At 42.2% G+C, this 6,955-nt stretch overlaps 1 pseudogene; it reads left to right on the top strand.

Annotated features, from left to right (window-relative positions):
- The first annotated feature begins 5,740 nt into the window (after positions 1-5,740).
- Positions 5,741-5,858, top strand: LOC126261430 (5S ribosomal RNA; annotated as a pseudogene).
- The last annotated feature ends 1,097 nt before the right edge of the window (positions 5,859-6,955 follow it).

Raw genomic sequence — 6,955 nt, 5'->3', positions numbered from 1 at the left:
AAAATATCTCTGGAACAATAACAGCTATTGGAAAACGACTTTCACCGGTATCAATGTAGGGCAGGGGCCCATGAATGTACATATTTGGAAACATTCTAAAACGAAAGCATATGTGTTTTTTAACACAAACTTATGTTTTTCCAAATGGACCTCCTATATTTTGTCTTCAACAATCCATAGCATGACAAAGCACATACACAATGGCGTTGATTGCATCGCAATACTCCCATTACATCCCGAGATATTAAGACGCGAAGTTGACGCTTGAAACACCCGACATGCGCTGCTAGCGCACGTCCTGAGGCTCAGGCGTGAACCCCATGCTGCCCGTAATCGCGATGTGATTGACATGCGTAATCACACTTCCATACTTATCAAGAGGTCCGAAACGAATAATACGGTCTGCCGCCATCCTGCATTAACATCGTACATTCCAGCAGGTATTTATCCCATAGGTTAGGGGTGATGCGGTTCTGTAACATTCTGTGCACCGCAACGTTGGTCACAAAGTTAACTTCGCTTATCGTTAATCCGTTACTAAAAAGGTAATGCCGTTCAACGTTAAAACTTTACTTTACTGTAGATCTAGCGCAAGTGACAGTTACTCATTCACTCGTAATAGTAAAATTCATGTTGATGGTTTTAGTGAAACGAGCAAGTGGACTAAAAGTTTTACCGTTGTTTAGGCAAAAATGTTTTGATTTGGGAAATTCAGGTAGGACATAGAAGATGAATGTAAACATGTTTAACCAATTAGTTTTATTATCACATAATTATCAATGTTATGTTTGTCTAATGCGTTAAATGACAAATTGTTGCAAACAAATGTTTCTTAACATCACTGGGTAAAATGGCCCTTTGTAGAAACTTCCACTGTGATACCAGCACTACATACTAAACATAGCGTTCACATCTCACGCTCAAAGTGATGCCCATTGGCTTGCATACATAGGGTCACTCTGCGGGTGAAGGATGCCCTACTTCATGCTACTGTTTCCCCTTTGATGGCTCTACAAGCATCAATAATGCGTTGCTTCATGTCCTCTGGTGTTGTTGGTTCATGTTGGTAAACAGCATCCTTCACTGCTCCCCAAAGAAAATAATCCAGCGGTGTAAGGTCCGGTGATCAGGCAGGCCACCTAACAGGGCCACCTCGTCCAATCCACCTACCAGGGAACTTACGGTTCAGAAGTCGTCTTGCTCGTAAGGCGTTATGTGCAGGGCATCCGTCATGCTGATACCACGTGACCATTCTCCGGTTCAGAGGTACGGTGTCCAAGAGAACAGGAAGATTGTGCCGTATAAATCTGGAGTATTGTCTGCCATTTTGGACGCCATTTATAAAGAAAGGTCCGATAATGGTATCTCCAATAATCCCACACCAAACATTAACTTTCCACGGACGTTGATGCTCTACCTGACGGAGACATTTTGGATTGTCTGCGGACCAATAGTGCATATTCCTCATATTGACAATTCCTTTGTTGGAGAATGATGACTCGTCGGTAAAGAGAACATCTGCAAAAAAATTTGGATTAGTCAGAAGTTTTTGCTGAGCCCACCGACAAAATGTTACCCTATTGCGGAAGTCATTTCCATGAAGATCCTGGTGTAAATGAACACGGTAAGGATGAAATTTATGACGTTTAAGAATACGCTGTGCACTTGATTTCGACACAACAACTTCACGTTCAAATTGACGTGTGCTGATTTGAGGATTCACAGCTATATGGTAGCGAGCACAGCAACTTCAGCACGTTCATCTGTGCGTGTTCTAGGACGATGTCGAGGTCTTGATTTTCACGTAGACGAGATGTGAGACGACCAAACATCCGGCGCGAAGGCGATGGCTTGTCAGGGAATCGTCTTCTGTACAGTCGTTCTGCCTGAACAGCATTTCAATTAGACGTGTGCTGATTTGAGGATTACATTGTGTACATTATACTGTACAGTATAAGTTCCACAACACAACGTTTATTCACAATGTGTACTACTTCCGTACCGTCACTAGATTACTCCGATGCACGACTACACTGGCAAGCAGTGTACTGCACGCCAAAGCAACAACAAATGGGATGCTCGGAGGGTGGTGGAGTACAGGAGTTTGCATGGGTCGCAAATCATAAACAAGGCGAAGCGGTAACAGTGGCAGTAGTGGGAACTACGTTGGACACTTGACTAGGTAGAGCCAGGCCCTGCGCGACAGGTACAATGGGTCATATAACGCATTAGATAAACCTTATTTTGGGTGTGCAGGATAAATAAGACAACCTGTCGGGTGTACACCGATCGGTACTGGTTCATATTGTGTACGTAGATACGTAAAACGTGCAAGAGGGAAACCATTATGTGCTTATGAGAGTTGATGGCAGCAGACCGTATTATTCGTTTCGGACCTCTTGATAAGTATGGAAGTGTGATTACGCATGTCAATCACATCGCGATTACGGGCAGCATGGGGTTCACGCCTGAGCCTCAGGACGTGCGCTAGCAGCGCATGTGGGGTGTTTGAAGCGTCAACTTCGCGTCTCAATATCTCGGGATGTAATGGGAATATTGCGATGCAATCAACGCCATTGTGTATGTGCTTTGTCATGCTATGGATTGCTGAAGAAAAAATATTGGAGGTCCTTTTAAAAAAACATAAGTTTGTGTTAAAAAACACATATGCTTTCGTTTTAGAATGTTTCCAAATATGTACATTCATGGGCCCCAGCACCTACATTGATACTGGTGAAAGTCGTTATATATATAGCAGAACCAACTGATTATATGTATATATAATCAGTTGGCTCTGCTGAGAAATTCATCAATGGAGTAGAAGGAGTAAGCCACCAGTAAATCCTTTAGGCTTCTCTTAAATTCAATTTCATTGGTTGTTAAGCTTTTTATCGCTAGTTTCGTCGCAACACAATGTCTTTAGAATGTCTGCTTTTCCACTATTAAAGAACAGATAAATGAAGTCACCCCTCTGCTATATTTAATGATTACATTAAAACCATACACCTTCTGGTGTAAACTTCAATAACCTCTGCTGTATAATCCTTTTTACTAAAAGTAATATGACGTAAGAATCGTCTGTCTGATGAATGAATGAGCTTTATTTTCCATGCAAACCACCCCAACACAGAACCGAGTCACTACTGGCTTACAAGGCAACAGTCCGACATGTCGAAAAGTACCCTTTTTTTTATTCAGGAAGAAGACAACGAAAGAAACACAATGTCAAATTTTTAGTTGGTAAAACACACTGGAAGTATATAAAAAGTGTTGAAAATTGACAATTTTATAGCTTGCAGGCAAGTGGTTATACGTACAACCCTACCGTAGCTGTATCAGACGGCGAATGTGTAACAAAACAGGCATATTATCTGCTTGATTGACGGCACATTGGGAAACAGATAAGACGGCACAACGCGATCATAATTTGAACGCGAATTTCAGTTTCCATTGACAGTTTCACTGACACAGCTATTCACAATTATTACACAGCTGTTCACTCAAATTTGCAACTCGTTTGGTATAGATAATAACTAGTTGCCTTTGCAGTATCACTAAGTGTTAACAATGGAGATAACATTAATTTTCTTTGAGTTTTCTTCACGTATGCTTGCTAATATTATCTGTCTGTGTGCAGGATCCAGAGTTTCATAGTAACGTGGTGTTCAGTGATCTCAGAACTCCTATCGATAAAACAAGAAGAACGTGATATGTAATAGAAATCACCTACTTCTTCTGAAGACCTCGTACATCCAAAGATGTCGACATTTCGTTAGAAACTGTGGAAATATTGGAAGATACAGGGAATACCTTAGACTGTCCCGTGAATTGTGGTTCGAACGATGACTGTTGCGCTAGTTAAAATCCAGAGCAAAAATACAGTACCTTACAAATCCAAAGAAAACATACAGAATAATAGCTTTGAGTGATAAAGGAAAGATTGTAAATTATTTCGTTGAACACAGGAGAGAGAAAACGCTTAAAGTTTAGCTGTCGGCAAAGCCAACTCCGTTTTGTAAAATCTGATCTTCAATTGTATAAACGGAAGAAAGATTTGTAGACGGTACCAGATATGTGTCAAAATGAAACACGCAAATGTTGAAAGAAAAACCACCCGACAAATTTAAAACTGCTCATGAGAGTCAATGGACCCCCTGAACTGCAAATGAGATGAACATCACTGATTTCCAGGCTTCTTCGGCCTGCCTAAACAGATACAGAAAATTATACGGAAAAGCAAGCCACAAAATTACGAAGTCTAATTCAAGTAAACGTGTAGAGGATATGCATTAATGGATAATACTATAGACAAATTCCTAAATTCTTGTTATGCTTTAAAATTATGTGTATAACCCAGTGGGATTTCGTGCAAGAACTGTGTTGCACCACAGTCTCTTTTGCAGCCGATAAATGCTGTGACATTGTTAAAAAGTTTCATATCAGCGCACACTCCGCTGCAGAGTGAAAATCTCATTCTGGAAACATCCCCCAGGCTGTGGCTAAGCCATGTCTCCGCAATATCCTTTCTTTCAGGAGTGCTAGTTCTGCATGGTTCGCAGGAGAGCTTCTGTAAAGTTTGGAAGGTAGGAGACGAGGTACTGGCAGAAGTAAAGCTGTGAGTACCGGGCGTGAGTCGTGCTTCGGTAGCTCAGTTGGTAGAGCACTTGCCCGCGAAAGGCAAAGGTCCCGAGTTGGAGTCTCGGTCGGGCACACAGTTTTAATCTGCCAGGAAGTTTCATATCAGCGCACACTCCGCTGCAGAGTGAAAATCTCACTGTGTGACATTATTGTATACAACAGTGCCAGTGAAATGTGTGCAGTCCTAAGGTATCGGCTGCACACCAACCAGCACAGCGCTGCGTAACGGCATCAAGAAGGAGCTGACTTTGCACCTTTGGCAAGAGCGGCAGCACCACACCTGCAAAAAGACAGAGTTCAGCGCCCTCTGTCAACGCTGATTTAATCAGCCGCCCATCGCTTGTCGGCTGCAGTTTGGTCGCAGTCTTAGAGATCATCAGTACTGAGTAAGTAGGAAGACGATACTTATTCTCTGTTTTTCGAGTAGCAATAGTTTGTAATGTTATTGCACAAGAGGCACAGGAAGCAAGTTAATCTTTAAGTGTTATGTACAGATCATTTTTTATTCCTGGCACTGCCTTTGGCAACTTCCCTCCTTTCTTGTTTGTGTCGGCACTGACTCCCACAGTAGACGACACAACAACATGTATCACTGGCTTACTATTTCCGCAATTTTATATCTGTCTTCAGGAACGTCAAAGCAAATTTTGAAAAAAAAGGATTCTTTCATTAATATTTTCAATGCTACATCCGAAACGTCTTCTTACCAGCTGCAGAATATAATTCTTGGCCTTTTTGTACTCTTGGTCGGGACGTAATGATATCTCTGTCTTTTGGAGGAGGACGAAAAGACTTAATTTTATTGTTGTTAATATTATTCGGATTCCACCCGGCGCTAATAGTGCTTCAACAAAGTAATTTTTCGACAGTGTAAATCATTTTTCAGAAAATATTATTTCCGGTTTATCAGAGTAACAGTACTGTTTAACTTCAAACTTTTGTCATTTAGCATCACCACGTTTTAAGAATTTGATGAAATATGCCTGGTACACGGCACAACATGCATGAAAACGGCCATGACTATTTCTGCGTAAATAAAAATGGTAATTACTGTGTATTCCCTGACTGCATTAATTTTTCTTAATGGTTTCACCATCGAACAGGCAACGGCCTTGCCGCAGTGGCTACACCGGTTCCCGTGAGATCACCGAAGTTAAGCGCTGTCGGGCGTGGTCGGCACTTGGATGGGTGATCAGACTGGCCACCATGCGCTGTTGCCATTTTTTCGGGGTGCGCTCAGCCTCGTGATGCCAATTAAGGAGCTACTCGACGCAATTGTAGCGGCTTCGGCTAAGAATACTATCATAACGACAGGGAGAGCGGTGTGCTGACCCCACTTCCGTCCTATCCGCACTTGAGGATGACACGGCGGTCGGATGGTCCTGGTACGCCACTCGTGGCCTGAAGACGGAGTGCTTTTTTTCATCATCCAACACACAAGTCTTGTTTTTGTGGCGATTACTGGGAAAAAACTAGGAGCAGTTTCATTCCTAGTCAAATATAAATTATACAAAAGTTGTCAAGAGAAACTATGCTACAGTATTTTTACAAAACATTTCATGTCAACAAATTAAAGACACGACTAATGCAAGTCATCTGTAATATTACATTATACACTGACTTGATTTTGTTTCCTCTGCCTGTCACTTGGGTAACAACTAAATCTGCAGTAGTTTAACTGTCAATATGAACTGCAACTTATGCAGAAAATTAACGATTCCCAACATTTTTGGTACCGTTTCAGTGCCTAACATTTATGTGTGTGCACTTTTGAATTGACCCTGAGTGGAGCTGCGTTCACTTGCCAGGGCTGCGTCTGCTTATTCGCCGGATCGGGCGCGAGGCAGAAAGGGCTGTACAAACAGCTCTTATAATTGGTTCTTCGTGCGAAAAAACTAAGTAACTTTAAAATGAAATAGTTAATAGTTGCAGACCACCTTAGCAGTTAAAATTTTGACAGTGCATTCCTTTCAGTATATTCTTCCTGTATAAAGTCCGCAGCTCGTGGTCTAGTGCCTAGCGTTGCTGCCTCTGGATCACGGAGTCCCGGATTCGATTCCCGACCGGGTTGGGGATTTTCTCTGCCGGGGACTGGGAGTTTGTGTTGTCCCCATCATTTTATCCTCATCATCATTCGTGACAGTGGCTAGACTGGATTGTGAAGTTTCTCTGCCCGGGGACTGGGTGTTTGTGTTGTCCTCATCATTTCATCGTCATCATCATTCGTGACAGTGGCTAGACTGGACTGTGAATTTTCTCTGCCCGGGGACTGGGTGTTTGTGTTGTCCTCATCATTTCATCCTCATCATCATTCGTG

The sequence above is a fragment of the Schistocerca nitens genome, chromosome 5 (assembly GCF_023898315.1).
Source record: "Schistocerca nitens isolate TAMUIC-IGC-003100 chromosome 5, iqSchNite1.1, whole genome shotgun sequence".
Taxonomy (NCBI): domain Eukaryota; kingdom Metazoa; phylum Arthropoda; class Insecta; order Orthoptera; family Acrididae; genus Schistocerca; species Schistocerca nitens.
This window is presented reverse-complemented; position numbering and strand designations above follow the sequence as displayed.